At 41.5% G+C, this 25,101-nt stretch overlaps 1 protein-coding gene across 9 annotated transcripts in view; it reads right to left on the bottom strand.

The window, feature by feature from the left end:
• Positions 1-25,101, bottom strand: part of RARB (retinoic acid receptor beta) — a 327,327-nt gene that overhangs the window by 198,589 nt on the left and 103,637 nt on the right. For 2 of the 9 annotated variants that reach the window (XM_065666111.1, XM_065666120.1), the window contains exon 1: positions 16,771-16,853. The exons of 3 other annotated variants lie outside the window; for them this stretch is intronic. The gene's annotated coding sequence lies outside the window, so the exon portion shown is untranslated. Of the gene's footprint in view, positions 1-16,315; positions 16,439-16,600; positions 16,675-16,770; positions 16,854-25,101 lie in introns of those variants that run through there. 4 more of the 9 variants (XM_065666113.1, XM_065666118.1, XM_065666112.1 and 1 more) reach the window with 4 other exon arrangements.

Raw genomic sequence — 25,101 nt, 5'->3', positions numbered from 1 at the left:
GAGAGGAGGAAAGGGTACTTGAGGCAACTCTTTGGTCCTTTCCTCACCACTGGATGAACATGTTCTGTGATGTACCCAGTGATGACAAAATGCATCAGTATTACAGCTCCTCAGCATGCAACTCCATGAGATACCTAACAGTGCCAAAATCAGATTATAACCCCATAGTTCTGCATGCTTACAATTTTGTGAGGTGTAATTATACTGAAATTACTACCAGAAAGCAAGTTTTCTCATCTTACTCAAAAATCACCCTCCTTTCACCCTTCATGGCAGGAAACTTCCTGCCGATAGCTGTGTTGGAGACGAGCCACCAGAACTTGGTCTCCCCAAAGTTCTCCAGAACTTTTCTCTCTAAATAAAGGCAGAGAGGGAAGACAGTGTAAAAGGTATGATACCCTAAACTGCGTATTGCTCGACTCCAAGTCGAGTCCTTCAGGAGCAGCAGGGTGTTATCAGTGTTCACATGGCTGAACATCAATACCATAGTTGAGAAGGTAACCACAGGCAGACACCTGCATTCCAGCAACTCCAGCTTCTTGTAAAGAAGCAAAAGCTATGTGTGTTCTGTGGTTACCAAGGGACTCCAAGTCACCAGCTCTGCTAACAGAGATTACAGAAGCACCACTGCACAGCAGAGGCCATCACAAAGTAGAAACTGCTGCAGCATGGGAAACCCAAATATCAGTTGTCCCGTTCATGCTAGTTCCATGGCACTAAAGGCAACTCAGAGTTCATGCCCCTCTACTCACTGATAAACATCAGCACTGGACATCAGCCACAGATGTTTTCACCTAGGAACCATCTGCATCTTTTTTGCTCAAGTAAACCTGTACCACACTGCAAAGCACTGTAAGACACTGTATGGGTGCCAGCTATGAGGAGACTTTCCTTTATTGTCACTTGGTATGGCAAGTGCCCTACAATCCTCTCTGGACTGTGACTTGCCAGAAGCAAGCCCCATCCTTTCCATGCCATGTGGACCTTGAACATACTCTCCTCTGTCCTACATAGAATCATAGAATCATAGAATAGTTAGGGTTGGAAAGGACCTCAAGATCATCTAGTTCCAACCCCCTGCCATAGGCAGGGACACCTCACACTAAACCATCCCACCCAAGGCTACATCCAACCTGGCATCTGTATTCCCTTGAGGAGGGAGCTAACAAGGTGATTCTAAACAGGACAGGAAGAGCCAGCTGACGAACAACTCCAAAGGAGCAAGCCAAACTAGCCCCAGAGTCACCCTGAAGGTAGCTAAGTGCCCATTCACGTGAGACAGCAACACTGATTTCTGCCTTGTACATACAAGACAAAATTTTCACAAATTTGCTGTCACTGAAGCACTTCAGATTGTCTACTTAGTATAAGATGAAAATCCTCATCCATTACACTTGTCCTTAGAGACTGTTCACGAGTACAAGGCCCTTCGTATAAACAGCATGGAAAAGGATCATACAGAAAAGTTTCTTTGTAGACTCACCAAGAGATGATCACACTGTGCACTACACTGCATTGAACAGTAGCCAATGACTCTTCTTTGACAGAACATATGCCTCCTTTTTGTTTTTTTACAGGCTTTTTATTGACTTGACTTCAGTGATAAAGCAGATGGCCACAGGGGAAAGAGACTACAGTAGCTCTAGCACAGAGCAGACAGAATATTTATCAGCTGCAGCTAATGCAGCAGGTGTACCTGTCTTTTCCATGTTTCTTCTTGGTTGCATAGCTGAGCAGAAGCTTAAACCCACAAATTTTCATATACAAGCTCCAAATTTTGCTGGATAAACAGTGAGCCAGCTTTTCTTACTGTCTCAAATTCCCATGCATTTTGCACAGGCTTTACTATAGAAAACAGCTTTGCTTTCCACCAATCTGTCAGTTCTCCTAGAGTGTATTAAACAAGTCAATTCTCATTCATTACACTGTTATTTAGCATACATTTGGTAATAATTTTTGGTATTACTGGAACGTAATTCATCCTTTGGAATTCTGCGCAAGATTTTATTTGAATTCATAAAATCCTTTTGCTGCTACAGGTGACTTTGACGCACATCAACAGCTGGATAGGCAAGAAGCCAAGCCAGGAGGCTTGTCCCATAGTCCTGTGCCAGCAGGAAGGTTATGCTCTGTCCTCCCTTCTGCCAACACCACCTCAACTGCACATTCCTCTTCCTCCCATCTCACTGTCCATAGCAGGGAATTAAGCGGTCAGTGTTACAAGTAAAGCACGATTTTTGCCTTCTTTTTCTTCCCTTGCTTCTGAAAAGGACCATAGGGAGCTCTGATCTACCTGTGGCAATGTCTGAAATCCAGCAGTTTTAAGATATCCACAACTGCGGCACCCAGCAAACTTTAAAGGCAAAACCGCTATCCCTTCACCCTTCTACCATAGTGAACCACTGCTGCCCTTCCTCTACAACTGGGGGGTGAAACCACAAACACAGGAGATGCATGCTGACATGAGACTGTGCTCTGCATAGTGCTGGGCTCTGGGGAATTTGACGCTAGCAGACTGCAGCACAGTTATCCCCAGCTTCCAGGCTCACGGAGGAAGACTTTTCCAAGTTCATTTCCCATTTTCTTACCACTGCTAAAAATCCCCCACTATTAAATCTTCAGCTAAATCCTAAACCAGGAACCTCTGCACTGCGAGCACAGCCTGGGCAGTAAGATGAGAGAGACCAGTTGCTCCTCTCCCAGCAACAAAAACAACTCTAGAGGAATTTTACATGCAAAAACTTCTCAACAATATATTATATCTTTTCCCAAAGGAGTGTCGATGGAGTCCTTATTTATTAGATAGATAGCTTTGAGACATATTCTACTGCTGTTTTCAAAACAAGTCAGGACCTAATAGTTTCAAGAACCCTTACTGTATTTAATGTACAGTTTGTATTGAAATCCCTGATTATGCACATGCTTTCTATTATGCTAGCTGATGGTGTTGCATTGAGTAGTACTGAATAATTCAGCAGATTTAGCACGACTCAAGTGTAAATCAGATACAGTAACATGATAACCTCGCTGCCTTTAAACTCTTAAAAACACTTGGAAACTTTATTTCATAAAGGGGCGTACTCCATTTTCCTCCAGTCCTCATTGACTGTGAGATGTTGCATTTTTGTTTTCTTGGCTATCCAACTAAATTTAATTAAACAATAAACTGGTTACTGTGGCAGAAGAAAAAAAATAGTAATAATAAACCCCCCAGCTTTTGGAGTGTTATGTTTCCTTTATTAGCATAGTGATGTGAAACTAAACAGAAAAAGCAATCTAATAACAAATGTTCCTTTGAGAAGGGCTCCGGGAGCAAAAGGACATCCACTTATTGTTCAGCCCATCCCATTGGTCCATATACGGCAATAAAGGTACAATAGAAGGAAACAGGAAACAGACTGGCACATCTGCATTATCTTATTAGAGGCTAATGGATATCCGAGAAGAACATGCATCTGATGCTGAATAGTCTGTACCAATCTCCGAAGCAATTACTCTTAATTAGTGGATTCTGTTTATAGATGGAACTTAGTGTACCCTTCTGTATCAAAGAGATGCAGGCATCTGGAGAAAGATACGGTTTTCTTAAAGGGAAAGCACTATAGCACAATATGAAGGTTGGGCTGGGGGCGGGGGGGATTGGCGCTGGCAAAGAAAAGCTTTCTGAAGCATAACATATTCTACTGTATTATTAATCAAAAGAGCATCCTGGTTTAAAAAGAGAGCAAGAGAAAAAAAAATATAACAAGACCATACTGCTAATCTCAAACTCTGAAAGTAAACATAGAAAGCTAATACTTGCATATGAATTATATGACAAAACCCACTTTGATGATAAGCAAATAAACAACCAAGCCTGAAATTTTCAACTGTTGGCCAAAAAGCTTAAAATAGCAGCTTAAGTCAGAAGAACAACATCTGCATTTTGTATCTGCCAAGTCTGCAGCCAAAAAAAGTAAACCACTCCATATGACCAGATGCATGAATAAAAAAGAAAATGCATGGAAGAGAACTTCAAAGTCAGTTTATTGAAAAGCAGATCTGCAGCCTTTACATCCCGTAAGCACAACTGTCATATATTTTCAACTATAGGTGCAAGACTTATGGGAGAAAGTAAGATAAATTGTTGTAACAGAATTAAGACACTCTTACCACACTACTTTTCTGCATCTTGGTATGCAAGATAGCTGTCTACTGGGTGACTGTGAATTCCTTTTTGTCATAAAGCTGACACTTGCAAAATGGGTTTGTGTTTTATTTGGGTGTTTTTCCCCGAGATTGTTAAAAGACAATTAATGTAATTAATGCAATTGCTGTTTATTTGAAAATCCTACTGGGAAGTAGGGAAGTATGAAAACAGGGAGGGGGGAAGCTTCTTTTTCCCTAAGCAGCTATACTTTGTATTGCCTGCACTGCAAGCACACACTGATATAGGCCTGGAAAAAGGAAATCTAAATCTGAAAGGAGAAAAGGAAAAAAGCGGGGTGGTGGTGGTGTGGGGTGTGTGTGTGGAAAAAGTGAGACACAATGACACCCATTTATTTACACACCATACAACAGTACCCTGCTGTGCCAGCTATTGATTTCAGTGGAACTGAGAGTCCATGTTGGAGAGTAGCAGCTGTGAGTACATAGCCTGAATCCTCATATGGGAACAATAATAAGCAGAAGGACCTATTTCAGCCAACCTTCAAGTATAACATAACATTAAAAACACATAGAGCTTACATTTCAGAATCTGAAATGTGCTACAGTTATTTGTTCTACAAAGGTTTGGGGGGAGTTATCAATATATTTGTGCTAGCACAATGCTAGCATAATGAACAGATGTGAAGGACTGAAAATCCATGCTTCACATGGCTGTTATTCTAGGGAGATGTTAATTCTGTTCTTTATGAACCACATTTAAGATCCTCCCACTGCATCAGGAAATTTTTCATTCTCTCCTGTTATTTGCTGTTTTAAAGGACTGTCTGTAACTGAGGGTGGGCTTTTCGGAGGGGGAAGGGTTGTTTTTTTCTTTTCCCCTCTTTTTTTTTTTTTCTTACAGCTATCTGCATTCCATGTTTCTTTCATTACTCAGCAGTTGCCAAAACTATACTGAGAAGCAAAGATAAATGGTTAGGTCAGGTGATGGGGTTAACAATTTACTGTGTGTACTGCTCCAAGAGCCAGATATAGTAGAATTGGCTCATGTTTATGTACAGGATGAGAAGTTGATTTCCTGTGCAGCATCTTTCAATCACCTCTGTAAGGGACTCTTGCAGTTTTCTGCAGAGAATTCAAGGGGCTTTGAATACATTTTGTGCTGGTATATAGGATACTCTGCTTGGTAAGTAAATGCATTCATTATTCTGCCACATTCAAAAGTCCCAGTGGACTATCAAGAAGTTCTCTTGCATTTAAGGAAACCAAAAGGAGGGTAATGGAGCTTTCTGCTCCTTGAGTTTAAGCGAACTTTTAAACTGGTTTCCCTCCTTGACTTTAAAAGCTGTATCTTAATACTCAAAATTGCTCTCAGTGGAATCAAATTTTCTGTTCTTGCATTGTCATCTGTACTTTATTAATGTTTCTAAGGACGTAAACCATTAACTTCATATTCAGAATATCCCAAATGAGAGACTACCCCAAGAGCTACAGAAGCTGAGGAGATCAGAGATCCTCCGAACCACATTTGCAGGTTTGGCGGGTTTTTTTGTGAGTTTGGTTTTGTTTGCTGTTTGTCTGTTTTTTCAGACCAAACCCATTTCCCTGTTTCTGCCCATCCCCAAACTAAAAGGGGAAAATGCATCACTCAATTCATCTCCCTATTCAGATGATCAACAATCTAAGCAGCACAATGTAGCCAGCAAACCAGCTCTTAAAAGCAGGCTGGTCACTCAAGTCACATATAATCAGAAATTCCAATACAAAGCTTTTCCCACTCAAGGTGCTATGCCTACTGCTTTAGTTTTGTTCTCTATGCCTTTTTCAGGGGGTTTTCTTTGCTCCTGCACAGTTTCTCCTCATAGCTCAGAAAAACTAGATTCGACTTTGTGACCAGACAGTCCTTTACAATCCTCTGTGTCCAACAAGATCGGTTTGATCCTACGTGCTTCTATGCAATATGGCAACCAATGAAGAGGAAAAAATATCACTGATGGGACTAAGAAACCTGTCCCTTGGGCTCCCCTCTCATCATCCAGCCACAGCAGAGAAAAGCACCGCAGATAACAAAGGTGAGCTACAACCAGAATCAACAAGCTTCTAAGATTTGGGAAGATTTACACAGGCCAAGAGTTAGCACCTTAAATTGATAGCATACTCAACTATCTATAAAGGAAAAGTAGCATCTCTGTTCTCTAAATCAAATTCAGAATGGGACATGTTCCCAGTCCAGCAAAAAGATCTTCCATTAAAGGTCTTTCCCCTGACTAGCAATTAATTGGACTTTAGCTACAGGGCACCTCAATATAGCATCACACTGATTGCCAAAGCAAGTTTTTCTGAGAAGGGTTCTTGGAAAGAGACGGGAGGCCAGGGGAAGGGAGACTGGGTAAGAAAGGAAAACCACACCGTGCTGCAGATGTTTACAAGTATGCCAATTTCTTCCCAAGTGGCATTAGAGCTAGGAGGATGTAAGGGACCTGAAGACTCCCAAGCATGCTCTCAGAGTGCGCATCCTTAACCTTCTAGCTGATGGGAAACGTGTCATGGTGACCAATAGCAAATACAGCACTTACCACCAGTGCAACTACTAAAAGGGCCTTACACTGACTGTTTATAACCTTTAAGAGGCCTCTGAGATCAGTAAGAGGGGTCAAGTGATGTTATTGTTTTGGTGACAGATGGAAGATCCCTAGTAAATGATGGTGGCCTGGGAATCATTAAAAGAATGGAGTACTTCATCTGTTCAGAAGCTGAAGAGGGAAGCAGTTTTGGAGGGCAGCTCCTTGACAGGCAAGTACATCTCTTTGGGAGACCAACACTCTATGGTCACAATGAGCACTGCAGGTGAACCACTGAAACAGAATGACAAGATACTTCATTAAAGGAGTGCAAAGACATGCGACAACCATGGTAACTATTACTTGTGACAATAAGTGAGTGGATGCGGGTCTTAAAACCCCAACCAGAGAAGCCAGCAGTCGGGACAGAGGCTCATCAAATGCTCTACCAGTAGCAGGCAGGGAGGAATCAGGCAATTTAAACTTGAAACATCTGCTGTTAGCAAGGCAAGACATGACTGTTCCAGTACAGAAGCAAGTCCCATCTGTCTGTTCAGTCTTAAAGGTATCTTCCTGAGAAGTCTTGGTCTTAGCAGAACCATCACAATAAAGCAAAGCAGCACACCATCCCTCTCTCTCTCTCTGTGGTTAGTTTGGTAGTCTTCCTCTGCATGAACCCATGAAGGATATCTTTCATGGTACAAAGGATAGAACCTATTAGTCAAATTTAGCAAACCTGGATGTTTAGCCACAACTTCAACTTATGGCATTAGACCTGCCTCCATCACCAATTTAAGGAAGAAAAAGCTCTAGAGCTTCAATTTCTGGGCAATTTCAGCTTTCAATACCTGGGCAACTAGTAAATAGATCTTTTTGTACCTCACTATGGCACAGATGCGCCGCCTGGACATGCACTGAAGAAGGGTGAGTGATCATCACACGTGATGCAAAGAAATGAACAGTTACTGAGATAAAGAAAAGAATAAAAGTCTGTTTAATTTGGAAAACATGCACTGCAGTGGATGGCTCTGCCTCAATCCAGCACACTTCATATGCCACATAGAATGATCCCACAAGAATCTACTTTACTGCAAAGAAAAAATCTGCTGTCTGCAGTAATCTAAACTCATTGTTAGGATGAGCATGTGGATTCACCCAGAAGATGAATAATGTTTATTCAAGAGTCTGTCTGAGAAACCTGAAAGAGGATTTTGTCAGGGATGTGCCTGAACTGCAAAATGATGACCTCAAAATGATGGCTTCTCAATCTCCTGGACAGAATTAGGAGGCAAAGACACTATGTTCAGGAGGTAGGTTCAATCTGTTAGCAGTCCAATCTTTTGCACTACAAGACTGGAAATTCTGCTTCCTCAGAGCTACAGGAGTTTGTATCCTTGCTGCACCCCTTTGCCAATAGAGGAGGGCAATCTAAGTGGAACGGGATAAATAGGGTTTAAGCATTGGTTGCAAACTTTATTTCTGAATACTTGTCTGTTTGGACTAGAGGTGCATCTATCATGGAGGTGTGGACACTGTGCTAACACAAAATAACACGTAATTTATAATGTTTTGTTACATATGACAAGTCTAGTAGTACGTCTGCTGAAATATTCTGTAATTCCTCTGAGTTATTAGAGTCTTCAGTCCTCCTTTACCCAGAAGATGACATTTCTGCTGTCTACTTCAGGCTCCTGATCCTTCACTTATTAAATATTACAAGTTCCAATATATTCCCAGTAAGACTCCCTAAGGGTCAGCAGAATATGCCGGAGGGCTGGTAGAGATTATGAACATTTATTTTAAAACCTCTGTTCCTTGTAGCTCCCTGTCACAGGAACAATAGGGGAGCAAAATTAGGAACAAGTGCAGCCATTAACTAGGAGGGGTCAAAGCCATAGACTGGATTACAGAACAAAAATAGCATTTTTATGTCAATAGTCAATATTTTGCTTAACAGGGAGCCATCAAAGAAATTGCAACATGCCAGTAATACGCTAAGATAACACTGCACATGTAAAGCACCTTCAGAGTCCTCCTCTCAATCACCTGAAAATGTCACAAAACCTTACCAGTCAGATTGTAAGGACAAGAGGTGCAATAATCAATCATGGTAGCCACAAAACCAACACATCTTTTCCCTATTTTAACATATTTGGAAGATCTGATTCCCAGAATGATCCTGTTAGAGGTGCTGAACAAATGGATTACATTGTCAGAAAGACCAAAGTGAACTACAACCTCTCATTTCACTTCCAAAAGCAACTTAAGAGGAGCTTAAGCACTGACGAAATTCAAGACTTATGTCATACATGCCAGTCAGCAAAGCAGGACTTCTGATGCAACACAGAGGTATTCTTGCAGTGCAAACCAGTGTGTGAATTAATTGCACAGCAATCATTCCCAACAGGCCCATTTCTGAAAGCATCTTTCCACTCATAAATGTAAGACAACTTTCCCACTTCTGTGGACAGAGAAACTAGCCTGAATTACTTCACATTTATTATGCAAGAAGTTGCATGCATACTCTTTAAGACGGAGATAGGTTATATGCCATCATGTGGCATTTAGACCTGCCCAAACCTACATGCTTAAGCATTTTAGCCATAACCAGTTTAACCTGAACCCAGATCAAACACTTAGCAGGGCAGCATTTCACCTCTAAATGAATTGGGATCACTAAATCCTTCAGCTTCACTGGCAAGATAATGTATTAAAATTATTAATTTTGAAAGCAAAAGAGGACCTTAACTAGTAAGGCTGAGCCATTCAAAATCCACTTTTGACTTTTTTTAATGTAATAAGGCCACAAAAAACCATTAAGGAGAATAGTCCAGTCAGAAATGGCCAAAAGGCACATGATGGTTCAAGCACATCCCTCAGTATTAGCCTCACTCCATTCTCTTCCCAGCTAGTGCTATCTGTGCCACCTGGGATGAAGACAGTTGTCCATTATATTCACAGGGTGTCAAAGAGTACCATATGCTAAAACAAATCAGAAGCAAGCAGAAAAAAAATCAATTTGTGTCCTCAAAATGATGCAAGAGAATGCAAAAGAGATGCCAGCCAATGGAAATAATCAAAATAAATGAATTCTCTAAAGGCTGCCACTTCCCTTATACAAGACATGGCTCTTGAAGATATCCTGCCCATACTGGATCCTAAGACAAAGATTTCCATTTCCCAGCATGGAGTCCATCACTGCAAAGACTGTGAGATGGAGAGAACTGTGGTTACTCTGCACTGTGTATCTGAGTTTATGAGGAACAGGGAAAGGGAGCAGAAGTGGGAGGAAAAACAGACATGTTGGGTAGAGTCACCATTAAGTCACTTGATGACTTAATTTGTGAAGACCCCTCTTTCATGAATGCAAAGCTAGTGTGTTGCTGTAAGGTATTCACAATGACAATGGTCAACAAAAACACACCCCAGCCTACTTAATTGCAATTAAAAGTGACTCAATTGTGTGGAAAACTAAGAAATTCAAGCATACAAAGCAACACACCCAAAGCATGAACGAATATTCCAAGGAAAAACGATGCAGAGCTCTAGTACAGCAGAAGATAGAAGATACTCCAAAGAAGATTAAGACAAAGCACCCTCTAGACCGCTTGTTTGTATTAATAGCTGTATTTACAACATAGACTAGGTCTCGTATTCAATCACTCTGATCCTGGTTTTGTGAGACAAAAACATGTGTTTGGATTTTCTTTTTATTAAAAATTAGGAGATATATTCTCAAAATTATAATGAGAGTCTATGTGTTAAAGAAAACCTTAGGATCTCTTTTACCATGTGTGAGTCAAGACAACTTTTTTCAGCATGGGTTTGAGCAGTAATTATGAGCCTTACTATAGAAAAAGAATCAGGTGTATTGTCTTTATTACAAGAGTACAAGGGTTTTGCAACAGAAAGAAGTATTTATTCTTCTGCACAAAGAGAACGCAAAAACATAGCCTTCCGTATATCTGATCTAAGCATCAAAGACCAAACGGCCTAAAAGTAGAATACTACAAAAATTTGAGAAATGCTGTAGTGAGAACTTAAATTCCAGTCTAGCATTTGATTTAGTGATAATCCTCCCAAACCAGTTCTGCATCTGATAAACACAGGTTTAGGATCCAGTTGTTGACACATGGTAAGGAAATGAAACACATTCTCCCTATATGAAATTCACATTTCTCTGGGTGAAACAAAGCATGCTTGTATCTCGCGTCTCTAAGGCACCTTTTAAAGCAGTCAGGAGAACTGAATGTCATCTACATATAGCAATATTGTCTGACTACTAAAAAGATCTGAATTAAATAGCCTGACTGGGACATCCACTCTTCAGCCTTTGAAAAATAAGGAAACCCAATTTAATCTTTAAATAAACAAACCCAAGGCACACAGTTCCTTGACATTACAACTCTGCTTCACTTAACTCACTGCAAAAGTAGGTTACTCACTGAAGCTCTTTGAGTCAAGCAAAATAGAACACCCTCTATTAAAAATGAGTGAAGGTAGAAAGTTGGGTTCACTATAACATTGCCAACCCTGATTAGTCACAACAACAATAATAATATATCCTCCTTTAAGAAAATCTTTACTTTTAAAGAAGAAACATATATATTAGAGGTTTTGGCAATGGGTGATGAAGGGACTCAGTTCACACCCTTCTGAACAGAATACATCATTCAGCCATATGCCAGCCAACCAGCTAAGATTACTTTGTCCCTCAATTTTCAGAAGCACATAATTCTGAATAATTATGTTACTCAACGGACCCTATTATTACTGAATAGCAAATGCATCAAACAGGAAGCTGAATTTTATAATTTAAAACATGCATACACATAAAAGGAGAGAGAAAAAAATAACACACTTTTAAAAAAATAACATCAAAAATTACATAGCAACAGTATAAAAGCTTCTGGACAATTTCCCTTCCCTAGCCTCCAATGGAGGGTTTATTCCAGAGAGACAGCTTTCGGCAGACAAAGCTTGCTTACAAACACAGGAACACAGGAATTGCTGCATTGGGTCAGATTAATAGTCCATCTAGTTCAGTAGCCGCTCATCTGACAGCATCCAGCATTAGATGCTTCAGGGGAAGGATGAAGAAATCTCTAGGAGAGCAATTAAAGAAAAACTTCCCCATAAAATTTCTTTCCAACTCCCATCATCTACTGGATGGCTCATACCATGTAACAGGAGACTTTCTCTTGGTACCTCTGTTTCTGCTAGCCTGAATAATACAAATAATGCTAAATAATACCCCAAGCATTGGGGATATCTTCTATATCTGTATTCCATATGTTTTTAATCCTTAAAATTGCTGGCCCTAGCAGAATTAAGAGGCACCGTGCTTCAGCATCACCAGTGTGTTGCTTAAAATAATATTCTGCTATGCTTTGAAATAACTCTCATTTTCCCTGGATGATCCTGTGTAGTTACAGGACTTAGTGTAGCATAGTAAAAGTTAAGTAGATGGAACTCACCTTCTTCAAGAGTCCCTGCTGTTCTGTTTTTCCTCAACACACTCTCCTGTAGTGACTTTTCAGAAAGAGACATGGAGAAGGCAGAAATGCCTCCAAATTCCCTTCCCCTCCCCAAATGTTTCAGGTTTCCTTCAGGACAAATATTAGTTTGTCAAATTTATTTGTTCATCCTAATTGCTAGGATATGCTTCTTCAGATGTTACCCATCTAGTTAACAACTTCTTCAAATTCCAAGGAAAACACTTTCCAGGGCAGGAAAACAAGAATCAATGCTTGAATAACAAGTCAAGAGTAGCAAGCCATCTCTCTAATTAAGGCATCGACTTTCTTCTAAGATTGCACTAGAATTATCTGTGTAGTCACTTCCATGTTAAAACCCTAGGTAAATATTAGTAAAGACCCAATTACATCAATTAATAACAGCAGCTGACAGATAAGCACTACCAAAAGGACTCCATTTGCTCCCCAGACAAACACTATGCCAGTTTCCAAATGAAGGCAAAAGCGGAATAAGATGGACCCAAGCTGCTCAAAACCTGTGTTTGCATCTGCAAGCAAACACTTAGGCATTGTAAATACCAAGCCATTACCAGTCTTCTGCCCATCCTACCAACTGGTCTGCAGCAAGCAGCTAACACGGAAGCTCCAGGCAAGCGGGGACAGCAGCTCTTGGGCAGTCTGCCCCATCATTTGACCTCTGGTTGACTTTAGGGTCACTGGAAAGTCAACCATGCTGGCTGAAGTCTGCAGGCTCTCTCCAGGATTTTGGGAAAAGGCTGAATGTTTGCAATTATTCCTTTATTTATCTACACTGCCCATGTCCGTATGTCATCCTTTGCAAGTCAGCTCAAGCATGGAAATGAATAAAGCACGGGCAAGCATTAGACTAAATTATTTCAGCAATCACATTACTTTTGGTAAACTGCCTTTTGCCAAATGAAAGCATCTGCAGCTCAGAAATGTAACTTTTACATTTAAAAAACTTTTCAGAAAAGAATATCAGTTCAAACATGTTTGGATGATGGCAACCCTCCAAACATTATTGATGGCAATTCTCCAAACATAATTGCTGCAAGTAAGATTAGCATAAGCAAATCATCCCTTTGAAACCAGTTGTGACAGAACACCTGAGCAAGGAATGGCTACGTGGGGCATTTCTTTAAATTTTCATTCTTAAACAACACAGTGTGGCTATCATACTCCAAGCTTCCCCAGTCTCATTTCAAATCATATTCTTCCATTCAGCTTCTCCTATATGTAGCCAAAAGCACAACAGAAATGCTAAGAGTCTGCTTACTTGAGATTCAGCCTAAAGGAGGGATTACAAGAACAGCTGCTCATGGAGAGCTGGGAAGCTGCAGTGGTATTGCCCTTGTCTCTTACTGCAAGTCCTTCCAAATGAATTTAATGCAATGATTACATTGTATGGGCAGATAAGAAGTGGAACCACATCTGTATTCAAGGACCAATATTCCTATGTGATCCGCCCCTCACAAATGTAAAGAGATACCACAATGCTGACAGCATCTGGCAAAACCCAGCACGAAGAATCCTTAGCCTTTGGGGAGCAAGCTCTGTGGAAAGGGACCTGGTGGTCCTTGAGGACAACAAGCTCAAGATGAGTGAATGGTGGCTGCTGCAGCAAAGAATGCCAACAGGATGCTGGGCTACATCAACAACGGCATCACCAGCAGAGATAAACAAGTCATTATCCCACTCTACTCAGCACTTGTCAGGCCACACTTGGAATACCGTGTTCAGTTTTGGTCCCCACTATGCAAAAAAAGATGTGGACATGCTAGAGAGGGTCCAAAGAAGGGCCACAAAGATGATCAAAGGACTAAGAAGCCTGCCTTGTGAGGAAAGGCTGAGAGAGCTGGATTTGTTCAGCCTAGAGAAAAGAAGGCTCAGAGGAGACCTTATCACCATGTTCCAGAATTAAGGTGGCTGCAAAGAAGATGGAGGCTCCTTTGTTACAAATTGTATAGAAAAGACAAGGGGCAATGGCCAACAGGTACTCCTGGGGAGATTCTGGTTGGACATAGAAGAAAAATTTTCACAATGAGAACAATCAGCCATTGGAATAATCTCTCCAGGAAGTGACGGACTCCCCAGCGCTGGACAGTTTTACAGCTGGACTGGGGGCTGGGACATCTAGTCTAGACCATGCTCTGCCAAGAATGGTTAGACCAGATGATACCCTTTCAAACTGGTATTCTATGATTCTTTGATTAGCCCATGTCTCCTGGTGCTGTCAGGGACAGATGGCTCTGATAAACACTGCTGAACACTTGTAGGATCTCCTCACAGGTACAAAAAGCAAATACCATAACCTATCAGACAGGACAGTGGAGAACGATGCTCCTGATCCCAGCACAGCTATTCAACATAGGCAGCATGATCTTGTCTTATGTACTAGGTGAGATGGAGTAAAATGCATGCATCCAGGTTTTTACAAGTGTCACTATAATCTTTTTCTTTCTGGAATAAAGGTTGGACTTGATGACCTTAAAGGTCCTTTCTAACCTAGTTGATTCTATGATTCTATGACTATTCACAGGATTTAGGAGACGCTTACCCCACCATCAATGGAGTCAGAGGCTCAAAGGGACAGTGTTGCATTATCAGCAGAGGGAAAATGCAAAAAAGAAACTATCAATTAACAAGCTTAACTGGGATGGCTCAAAAAGGGACAATACATAAGAAGCAAGTTCAAAAATACCAAAACCCACTTCTGAGTGAAGTCAAGCTGACTGGAACCTTAAGAGATAGGGGGGCGAGGGGGGGGGGAAGGTGTTGTGACAAGTAATCCAAACAAATGTTAAAAGTGAAGTTTGACAAAGATAAACTATCTCCCAAACACCCGAAACGTAAATGAAACTGCCATTTAGCGAGGGCCAAATAAAACAAGTCATAGCCAGGCAGTTTCTGACAGAACAGTAAGGGCATTGTTAGGTCTTCTTATAGACCTCCTTTCTTTGTGGGGGAAGAAAAAAGAAAACAAGCACACCAGTATGTGGAGAAGTGGGAAACGTGCCTCCATTTCAGTACACACCTCAGGGTCCCTGTATTTATCTGTGAATGAAAGAGGATGCGGGGCTTGCCCCATGGTTTCTGCTGAGCAGCAGGGTATTGCATGTGCTTATGGAGGTTTCTGAGGACCAGACCAGGAGACTGTGTGAGACAACAGGGAAAGTCCAGCAGGAGGAAGGAGAAGGTGTGGGGGAATGGCAAGCTCATCTGAAACTTTTGGAAAGAGTTTTGTTTTGGTTAAAGCCTATTTCAACAGCTAATTAGCATTTTAAATAAAAGACCTCTTCATTAATCATTAACCACCTCATCTCTCCAGCAGCCGTGCTAAAAGTCAAAGGCTACAAAATGAACAGACGCAGGTCTTTATACCTCTTAGAAACAACAAAACTTCTTTCTACATAAACTTCCTAACAAAGAAGCAAAATACAGCACAGAGCTGAGATGCCAAAAAACCTCCAAAACCCAAACCCTCTGCGGCGTTTTTTGAACAGTATTTTGGTCTTTTCAGAAGCAAACATTAAACCCAGCCTATTCCCCATTACAAGCTTCATTTTAGGATCAGAAGGATAAAGACATACATACATTTAATTAGCAGGGAGAACACAAAAGCCCATTAATTGAAACCAAAACACACTTTGCAAACAAAAATACACTTTAAATGGTACAGAGAGAGACTGACGTGTTCCTCTGCTCATGGCACCAGCTCAGGAGAAGTAACTTCTGAAAGAGGCACGCTTACTTCCAGCACACAGCTTCTCAGGATATTCACCCTTCTGTGACGGTTTAACACAATCTCCTCTATTTATAGCCACTGTTGTTGCAACCATTATAGTACGGCTATTAAAATGAACAGGCAAACACAGGAACACAGCAGCAACCAACACCAGCAACTGAATAAAAGACACTGCTTTAGCACACACTTCCGTTTGTAATTTCAGCAGCTTCAAGACTGTTGCTGGCAGCATTTGCTACACAGGTTAGGAAAGCCTAAAAGTAATGCCGGAAGCATGGGTTGTGACTGACCCAGGGGTATAAGCCACAGCATGACCCCTACATAAACCAGCAGCTAACACTAGTGGAGGGCACCCATATCCATACCTGGCCTTCTGACCGTCCAAACCAGCATGGTCTGTGGGTGGTGGGTGTCCAGGATTGCTCCTGGGAATGATGGCAATTCTTCCCACTTCCAGCTATGGTAACCCACTTCAAGCAGCAGGCTTCCTACAAACAGTAGACACTCATGATACATTGATCCCTCCCTTCCTTAAAGCACCCAGTTAACTTGGGCTCCAGTGAGAGGAACTGTGCCAAAAGTCAGAGCAGTCATTGCCACCTCCTTGATGCACAATAGGAACCACACATTCACTGCTGATATCTACTTACAGCAAACTACATCACACCCTGGTCCTGGAGGAAGGGCCTGATGACCATGGAGAGCCCCTCTGCCCCAGACATGAGGGGCGGACCTCTGAAAACCCACTTGAAGCTGTAGACCCCATGGAAGGCAAACCCAAAATAGTCCTGAATAAAGCTTGGGAAATACTGTAAATTACCTCGCAGTTACCTGGATCAAGTCCCTTCGGACACATGGAAGCACCTTCTATGGACCACAGACTCAGAGTGAGAAACCTCACCCTCTGCAATGAGCTCACTACTGGCCTAGTACCCCAAACCCCACCCTTCCTGCAGGGGAGTCCTGCAAACCATCATCAGGCTCACCTGAGCAGCCCTGCTAACTCACTCTACCTGGCTGCATAAAACCCACTGCAGCTCACAGCAAACAAACACCACCCAAACTTCCATTGTGTATCTGAATGCATACAGATACAGCACAGAATGGGCTGGAAGGGCTCTTAAAGGCTGTCCAGTTCTACACTTCCCCCACCATGGGTAGAGACACCTTTCATTAGACCAGGATGCTCAAGGCTCTGTCCAGGCTGGCCTTGAACACTGCCAGCGATGGGGCAGCCACAGCTTCTCTGGGCACCCTGTGCCAGCGCCTCAGCACCCTCACAGGGAAGAATGTCTTCCTAATATGTGATCTAAATTTGCTCTTACAGGTTAAAGCCATTCCTTCTTTTCCTGTCACTACTTCCTCTTATGAAAAGTCCCTCTCCATCCTCAGAAGACATGCTGATTTGCAAGAGCAAGTTTATGTCTTCAGACAGAAAGAATCCATCATTTTAGACTCATCGTAAACCACAGTTATTTCTTCATGTGTCCTATGTATTTCTTTACAGGCTGGCTGTAGTTGCATTGCATTTTAATTAATTGTATATGTGAGAAATGGATTTTATACAAATCTACTTCAACAGCTTCAGCCCAGAACAGCCTTCAGTCGGACTTTAAAAGAAGCCCATCTTTCTCCTGTTTTAAATGCAGGTCACAACAGATTGAGGAAAGCCTACATGTTTTCTGATTTGTTTACAGGATGGAAATACTTCTACATTTCACTATGACAAGCACAGTTATGGGGGGGGGAAAACAAAGTATTTCTTTTAAAACCTAACTGTTGGTTTAATATTTATTTTAAACCTACTAACCGAAAAACCTTCTTTGAATCCATTCACTACACTGTTAACATGTAAAACATTCATATGTCAACTATTACTGTTCTCAATACTTTTAAAACATAAGCCTGTTGGGAACACCAGGGTCTGGAGTCCCTGGAAGGAGGAGATGGCTAGGGCTGGCCCATGGGGCAAGCATGCACTGCTGCTGCTGCAAATCCCTTGTGGTACCAAGCTTGGTATGAGCCAAGGTGTAAACACCAGGTGTAATAATCCCTACAAGTGCAGCTTCTAAAAGCTCAAGAAAGGAATCCTAAGAAAAACTGTAATAAAAATATAATATATACAGTTCAAAACTATAAATTTTCCACACTTACAGACCATTTCTCATCAGAGGGCTACCTGTGTTCTACTTGCATTCAAGATTCAACAGAGAGAAATCACAACTACGAACTCTGCAATTCTTCATGAAGCTCCTTTCTTATCCTCACAGCCCAAAAATGCTGGCTAACAGAGGCACACGCAGGGCTGGCAGCTGGAGGCTCGCACTAAGCCTCACTGAACAGCAAGGCACAGACCATAGTGGGAGACCTGGGCACAATGAGATGACCACAGTTCATGGGGTGGGAGGTTACAGACCATGACTTTTCCATAGAACATTTCAGAAAGACTAACAAACAACTCTAACTGTGTTTTCAGGTGTCAGTGAGAAAGAAGATGACAGTACCGCATGAGGGGAACCCCAAGGCTGCATCTCACCTCAATGGCACTTGAAAAGAAACACCAGCAAGCTAACAAACTTCAAGGCTTACTATTCCCAATAGGATTTAATGTCTGCCTTAGGGAGGTATTATCAGCTGGGGGTTAGGCAGACACAAAGCTCTCAACATCACAAAGTTGGGCCTAGGTTACATCCATCTCAGAGAAGCAGCAGCTCAAAGGTCAACAGAAGAAGGTGCAAGTGTACTTTTTTTGTTTTGCAATTTCAGCTTATTGTTTATAGACTACATGGGAAAAATAAATCTAGTGACCACAGTGCCCATTTTGGTTTTTAATTAAGTGTCTGGAAATAAGTAATAGGGTTTTTCCACTGCCTTCTCTTGCTAGGTGCCCAAACGCAGGCCTTTCTATAACCATGTCATGGATCAAGATATTAATCAAATAGAAACAAAACCCCTGCTGGTGCACAATCTAATTAAAATGTCTCTACCAATTTCACTGTTGCTTTTATTTTTTAGAAATGAATACATCCTCATTTGACAAAAAAACCCTGTAATCCAAATCTCTCTCACCCGTAGTTCTTCTGCCATTATAGAGTATGACATTTCAGGGAGGCTCTGATGTTGCCATTTTCTTACCCGGCTCCCAGAGATGTCCAGACTGAATCCCACTCATTGTGGGCAATTTGTTAATGTCCAATTTACCCAATGCTCTGTCCATCATTTTAGTGTTATGAATGGCTATTGTTAGCCTGCTGCTGTTTGCTCCTTAGAAAAGGAGCTTTTTGGGATTTGATTTTTTGATTGGTTGGGTTGTTTTGGTGGAGAATTTTGGTCAATACTCAAACAAAATAAAATACTTTTTCAACCCTCTAAAGCTGTAGACCCATGTTTAGCTGCTGTACTGGCTCTGGCTGGGATGCAGTTAAGTTTCTCCATAGCAGCCATACAGTGCTGTGCTTTGTATCTGTGGCTGAAACAGTATTGATAACCCTCTGACATTCCCACTATTGCTGAGCAGGGCTTGCACAGCAGCAAGACCTCTTGAGCCCACTCTGCCCTGCGTCATGCCCAATGAATACCCTGGGAGTGGGCATAAGACTGGGAGGTCACATAGCTGGGACACCTGCACTGACCAAAGGGATATTCCAGACCATATGACAGCAACGATTGCTCAGGGAACAGAGGAAGAAGGAATTATATTCACGGTTATGGTGTTTGCCTTCCCAAGCAAGCACCACGCATGCTGAGGTCCTGCTTTCCAGGAAGTAGCTGGATACCTGCCTTCTGATGGGAAGCAGCGAATTATTTCCTCTGCTTTGCTTGCATGAACAGCTTTTCCTTTCCCGATTAAAATGTCATTATCTCAATCCATGAACAGCTTTTCCTTTCCCGATTAAAATGTCATTATCTCAATCCATGAATCTTCTCACCTTCCTCCTATTTTCTCCTCATCTCCTGAGAGAGTGGAGTGAGTGAGCAGCTGGGTGGGCATTTGGCTGTTAGCCATGGCCAACTCAACACAAGGCTACAACTGCCAGTAATTTTCTTCTCGACTCCTTCTTTATCTCCAGTCATTTTCCATTTAATTAATTTAATCAATCCATATTAATTTAGCAGATCAAAGAGAAGTCTTGACATAACAGTTGATTTGGTTAGCATCACTGCATGCTTGGAATCACAACAGATTTATGTGAAATCACCAGGTGACGTTGCATGTCCTCCTTAGGCTAACCTCACACTCTGTAATCCACAGGATAAATGTAAGGTTGTAATTTGTAAGAATTATTTCAGGAAATCATTAGGAAAAGGGGAGACAATGACCACCTACATAATCACCTACACTCCACCCATGACAACAGAAAGGATATCACCAGAACTGCAAGTCTAGCAAGGTTGCTAGACTGTATCTTCAGATCTGACAGTGATTTGCTGGTTACTTCAGGAAAGTCATTTAACCTCCATCTGACTTAATTTTTCCATTTGTGAAATGGAGATCAACATGCACTTCCATTTTAAGATAAGTGAACTACTCAAGGCTAGCAACATCATTAACTAAAAGTAACTAATATCTATTAGTACTTGGTGTATGTGATTGCCCCTTTAAGTTCTTTTCCTGGGGGCATAGGGAAACATGACTTACAGTTTAGAACAGATAACAACTTCATTTCAAGAGCCATTCAGAAAGGGGCAACATGCATGCTCCTAAATGAATTCCACATCCCAAATCAATTCAGTGCCTAAGAAGCAAAAAATATCCACAGAAAAAAAGGCAACATATTCCAAAAAGGCCTTTTGTCTATCTGATATGTTTCCTGCATCTCATGGTGATTTACAGTAATAGGTAATAACTAGTGTACATTATATCTAGTTTTTAATAACCACACTTCCATTATATTTCATTTCCCAAAGGGACTATTTGTGGGATTTTTACAACTTTAACTGTAAAACTGTAAACTGCTATAATCAAGCATTGCTTTCTCTTCTATTCTGGACATCCTCAGTTGATTGTAATCACTGCCTGCTGAACTTATCTTCAAAATGTTAATGATAAAATGAAATAAAAATTGGTATTATTATATTACGTACTGCCCCATTCATTCACTCTTCTCTTTGTAATCCAGGAGACACAGAATATGAAGAACTGTAAAAAGGGAAAGAATTAAAACAGAAAAGAAGAAAAATAGAAAGAAAAAAAAAGAAGAATATAGAAAAATATAAGAAATAAGGGTTAAAAAAAAGAAGAAAAGATAAAAACTGTCTTTGGAGATGACAAAAGCGGAGAAGACAGCTGAAAGAAGTCAAAGCACATGCTGTTCTTCCTGGCATCTGTTAAAGATATGTAGGCTCTGAAAGTGTGTTTTGAGGTACTTGGACAACATTCATTGTAACTTTGGATAAGATAAAGCATATTAAAAAACTGCACAGCTGGTACATTTGTACATGGTACATTGCGTTTTGGGGAAATAGGGACTTGCTCCCACAACCATCTAACAGCAGAAGGACTACATGAGGGGAATATATTTTAGGAAGTGCTGATAAAAATGAGCACATAAGTGTGTAAATGCAAGGTCAACTGGACAGAACCCACATTTAGGGGAACATTGACAGGTCCAAGGGGATGCTGTGACTGAAAAGCGACTGAAAGGGTCACCTGACAGGGATGGTGTACCTGATAAAGTCCGCAGTGACATTTTCAGTATACATATACATACATATGCAGTATTTCAGAGTCCTGGGTTTCTAGCAACAAAATGATGCCATTTGGAGAAGACTTAAAATCCTTGGGTTAACTTACTCCCGGCACAAGCTAACAAAAACAAAGCCCAGTGTGGTCCACCATTTTAGCTTTCACAGTACAACCAAAAGGCTGGCTATAACTGCATCCAGAAGTGCACACAACCACAGCCTAATTGAAAGTAAAGATCAACTTCGGAAAGAGAGTTTTAGTGGAACACACAGAACTTAACTCTCTCAGAAATCTCTCTGCGCTTTAACTGGACACTGTCATCAGAGTCATATTAAAATTTCTTGGCTTCCTCTCAGAAGAAGAAAAGGATGAGTATTTGCAAGGAAGATCTAGGAAAACTTCACAAAGGAAAAGTTGGGCAGCTCAATTTCAGCCAGTTGGAAAGTAAAATCAATGAACTAAAAGCATTATTAATTGAGACAGCTGAATATGGACAGAGACAAAACTACCAACAGAGCAGAGGAGATAAAGCAGACAAAGCATTATCACCAATGGTAAATAACACTGAATAAAATATGATCAAAGTAGCATGTACATAAGTATCAGTGATAGTACTTCTGAATTTGGTTTATTTTATCTTAAGTTATATCACTTAAGCAAGCCAGTTCCTTCCAGGTATCTTGCTAATATCCCCTTAATAGAAACAGGACTGAATGCCCACAGTACAGATTAAACGAAAAGGCAAGAAAACCCTAACTAGATAGAAAGGCACTATAAACTCAGGATAGCTAGCAAATTTCCTATATATAGAGGCCACTATCACAGAATCATAGAATCATAGAATGGTTAGGGTTGGAAAGGACCTCAAGATCATCTAGTTCCAACCCCCCTGCCATGGGCAGGGACACCTCACACTAAACCATCCCACCCAAGGCTTCATCCAACCTGGCCTTGAACACTGCCAGGGATGGAGCACTCACAACCTCCCTGGGCAACCCATTCCAGTGTCTCACCACCCTAACAGGAAAGAATTTCCTCCTTATATCCAATCTAAACTTCCCCTGTTTAAGTTTTAACCCGTTACCCCTTGTCCTGTCACTACAGTCCCTGATGAAGAGTCCCTCCCCAGCATCCCTATAGGCCCCCTTCAGGTACTGGAAGGCTGCTATGAGGTCTCCATGCAGCCTTCTCTTCTCCAGGCTGAAAAGCCCCAACTTCCTCAGCCTGTCTTCATACGGGAGGTGCTCCAGTCCCCTGATCATCCTCGTGGCCCTCCTCTGGACTTGTTCCAGCAGTTCCATGTCCTTTTTATGTTGAGGACACCAGAACTGCACACAATACTCCAGGTGAGGTCTCACAAGAGCAGAGTAGAGGGGCAGGATCACCTCCTTCGACCTGTTGGTCACGCTCCTTTTCATGCAGCCCAGGATACGGTTGGCTTTCTGGGCTGCGAGTGCACACTGAAGCTGGCTCATGTCCATTTTCTCATCGACCAGCACCCCCAAGTCCTTCTCTGCAGGGCCGCTCTGAATCTCTTTTCTGCTCAACCTGTAGCTGTGCCTGGGATTGCTCTGACCCAGGTATAGGACCTTGCACTTGTCGTGGTTGAACTTCATGAGGTTGGCATCAGCCCACCTCACAAGCGTGTCAAGGTCCCTCTGGATGGCATCCCTTCCCTCCAGCATATCAACCGGACCACACAGCTTGGTGTCATCGGCAAACTTGCTGAGGGCGCACTCAATCCCACTGTCCATGTCAGTGACGAAGATGTTGAAAAGACCGGTCCCAACACCGATCCCTGAGGGACACCACTCGTTACTGGTCTCCAGCCGGACATCGAGCCATTGACCACAACTCTTTGTGTGCGGCCATTCAGCCAGTTCTTTATCCACCGAGAGGTCCATCCATCAAATTGATGTCTCTCCAATTTAGAGACAAGGATGTCATGTGGGACAGTGTCAAACGCTTTGCATAAGTCCAGGTAGATGACATCAACTGCTTTACCCTTATCCATCAGTTCTGTAGCCCCATCATAGAAGGCCCTGGCCAACCATAAACATGGGGCCTGTATTTTTTCCCTAAAACCTGGATTAATGCATTTGTCCACATATATAAAATAAAAGATTTCAAATGACGGCAAGTTCCTCACTTCTACCAAGAAATTCCTTCCCTTTTCCTCTCCAATTTATGGTTATAGTGTACATACTTAAGAATAACTGTAGAACAGATGGTCATAGTCCAGGGAGCAACCCCTAGAAGTGCCTGCCTATGTAGCAGCATTGCCTTTCTCTTAGCCTGTTGTGTCCAATACATCTGGTTCAGATGCTTGCTTCAGAAAGAGATGTCTGTAGGAAAAGTTTATCTAATGGAAACAGCAATATCCATGATGCAGTAGGCAGCATCCTTCACTCTAAGTAAGTATTGATCCAGAGAGGATCAGACAGGATGATGTTTCTGACTTCAGGATATCATGAGTTTATAACAACTGTTGAGGATTAATACTCAATCCTAATCATCTGAAAACGGGCATTATGCCCAAAATTTTAGTTAAATTTCTCTTCTGGCAATAACAGCTCCAAATTCTCCATGCAGTTGCAACCGCTTATCCTACTTGAATCTGGTTTTATACCCCAGGCGTGGTCTACTTTGATAACTGCAACTTGCAGAGCATATACAACCATGATAAGAAAAACACCATAAGAACAACTATACATAGCAAGTTTTCTTGGGTCATAAAATGGAACATGTAGGCAAACATACTAAATGCACTTTTAATTGCAACTGATTTAGTCACAGTTTAAGGGATGGCACCCCCAGTTACTCAGTGTTCAGTAGCTGTCATGTCAAAACTCACACATTTCAAGAAGGGAGAATATATTCTCACCTGATCTGTGCCAGTTAATATTCAATACTCCCAAACAGTACACCTGCCTAATACTCCCAAGTTACCATTGTATTATACAGTCAGTTCTCACACTTTACTGAAGGTGACTAAAACCACGTATTGTTACATGAATGTAACACATTTAGTGGGGCACTGAAAGAAGCTCATTCACTGTCATCTTAATAGCTCTGTATAACCTACGAGACCAGTGGCAGTGTGCTCCCCATCTGGGAGGTGTATGATCTTTACTGTAACACAATCACTTGCCTTTTAATACTTGATTCTAGATGTTAAAACCACACAAAAATGGTAAAATTCCCCATAAAGTACCCTGCAGAAGCAAAGGCATTGGTAATATGGTATTTACTGGATATGGTTAATTATCTCATTTTATTTTTCCTACTCAATAATGTTTTCACAGAAATGATGAAGGATGCATATCAAAATCTGTCCGGGCTTTGTGGCTTTCCTACCAAAAAGACCATTAAAAAATGAGTGCTGTGAACTTCATAACTATGCTGTGTTTCTTGTCATGCTGGGATTAGTAATAGCAGTGCTATCAAATATTACTGTGCAATAAA

This window comes from Lathamus discolor, chromosome 2 (assembly GCF_037157495.1).
Source record: "Lathamus discolor isolate bLatDis1 chromosome 2, bLatDis1.hap1, whole genome shotgun sequence".
NCBI classification, from domain to species: Eukaryota; Metazoa; Chordata; class Aves; order Psittaciformes; family Psittacidae; genus Lathamus; species Lathamus discolor.
Note: the sequence above shows the minus strand (reverse complement) of the source record. Positions and strands in the feature narration are given on the sequence as shown.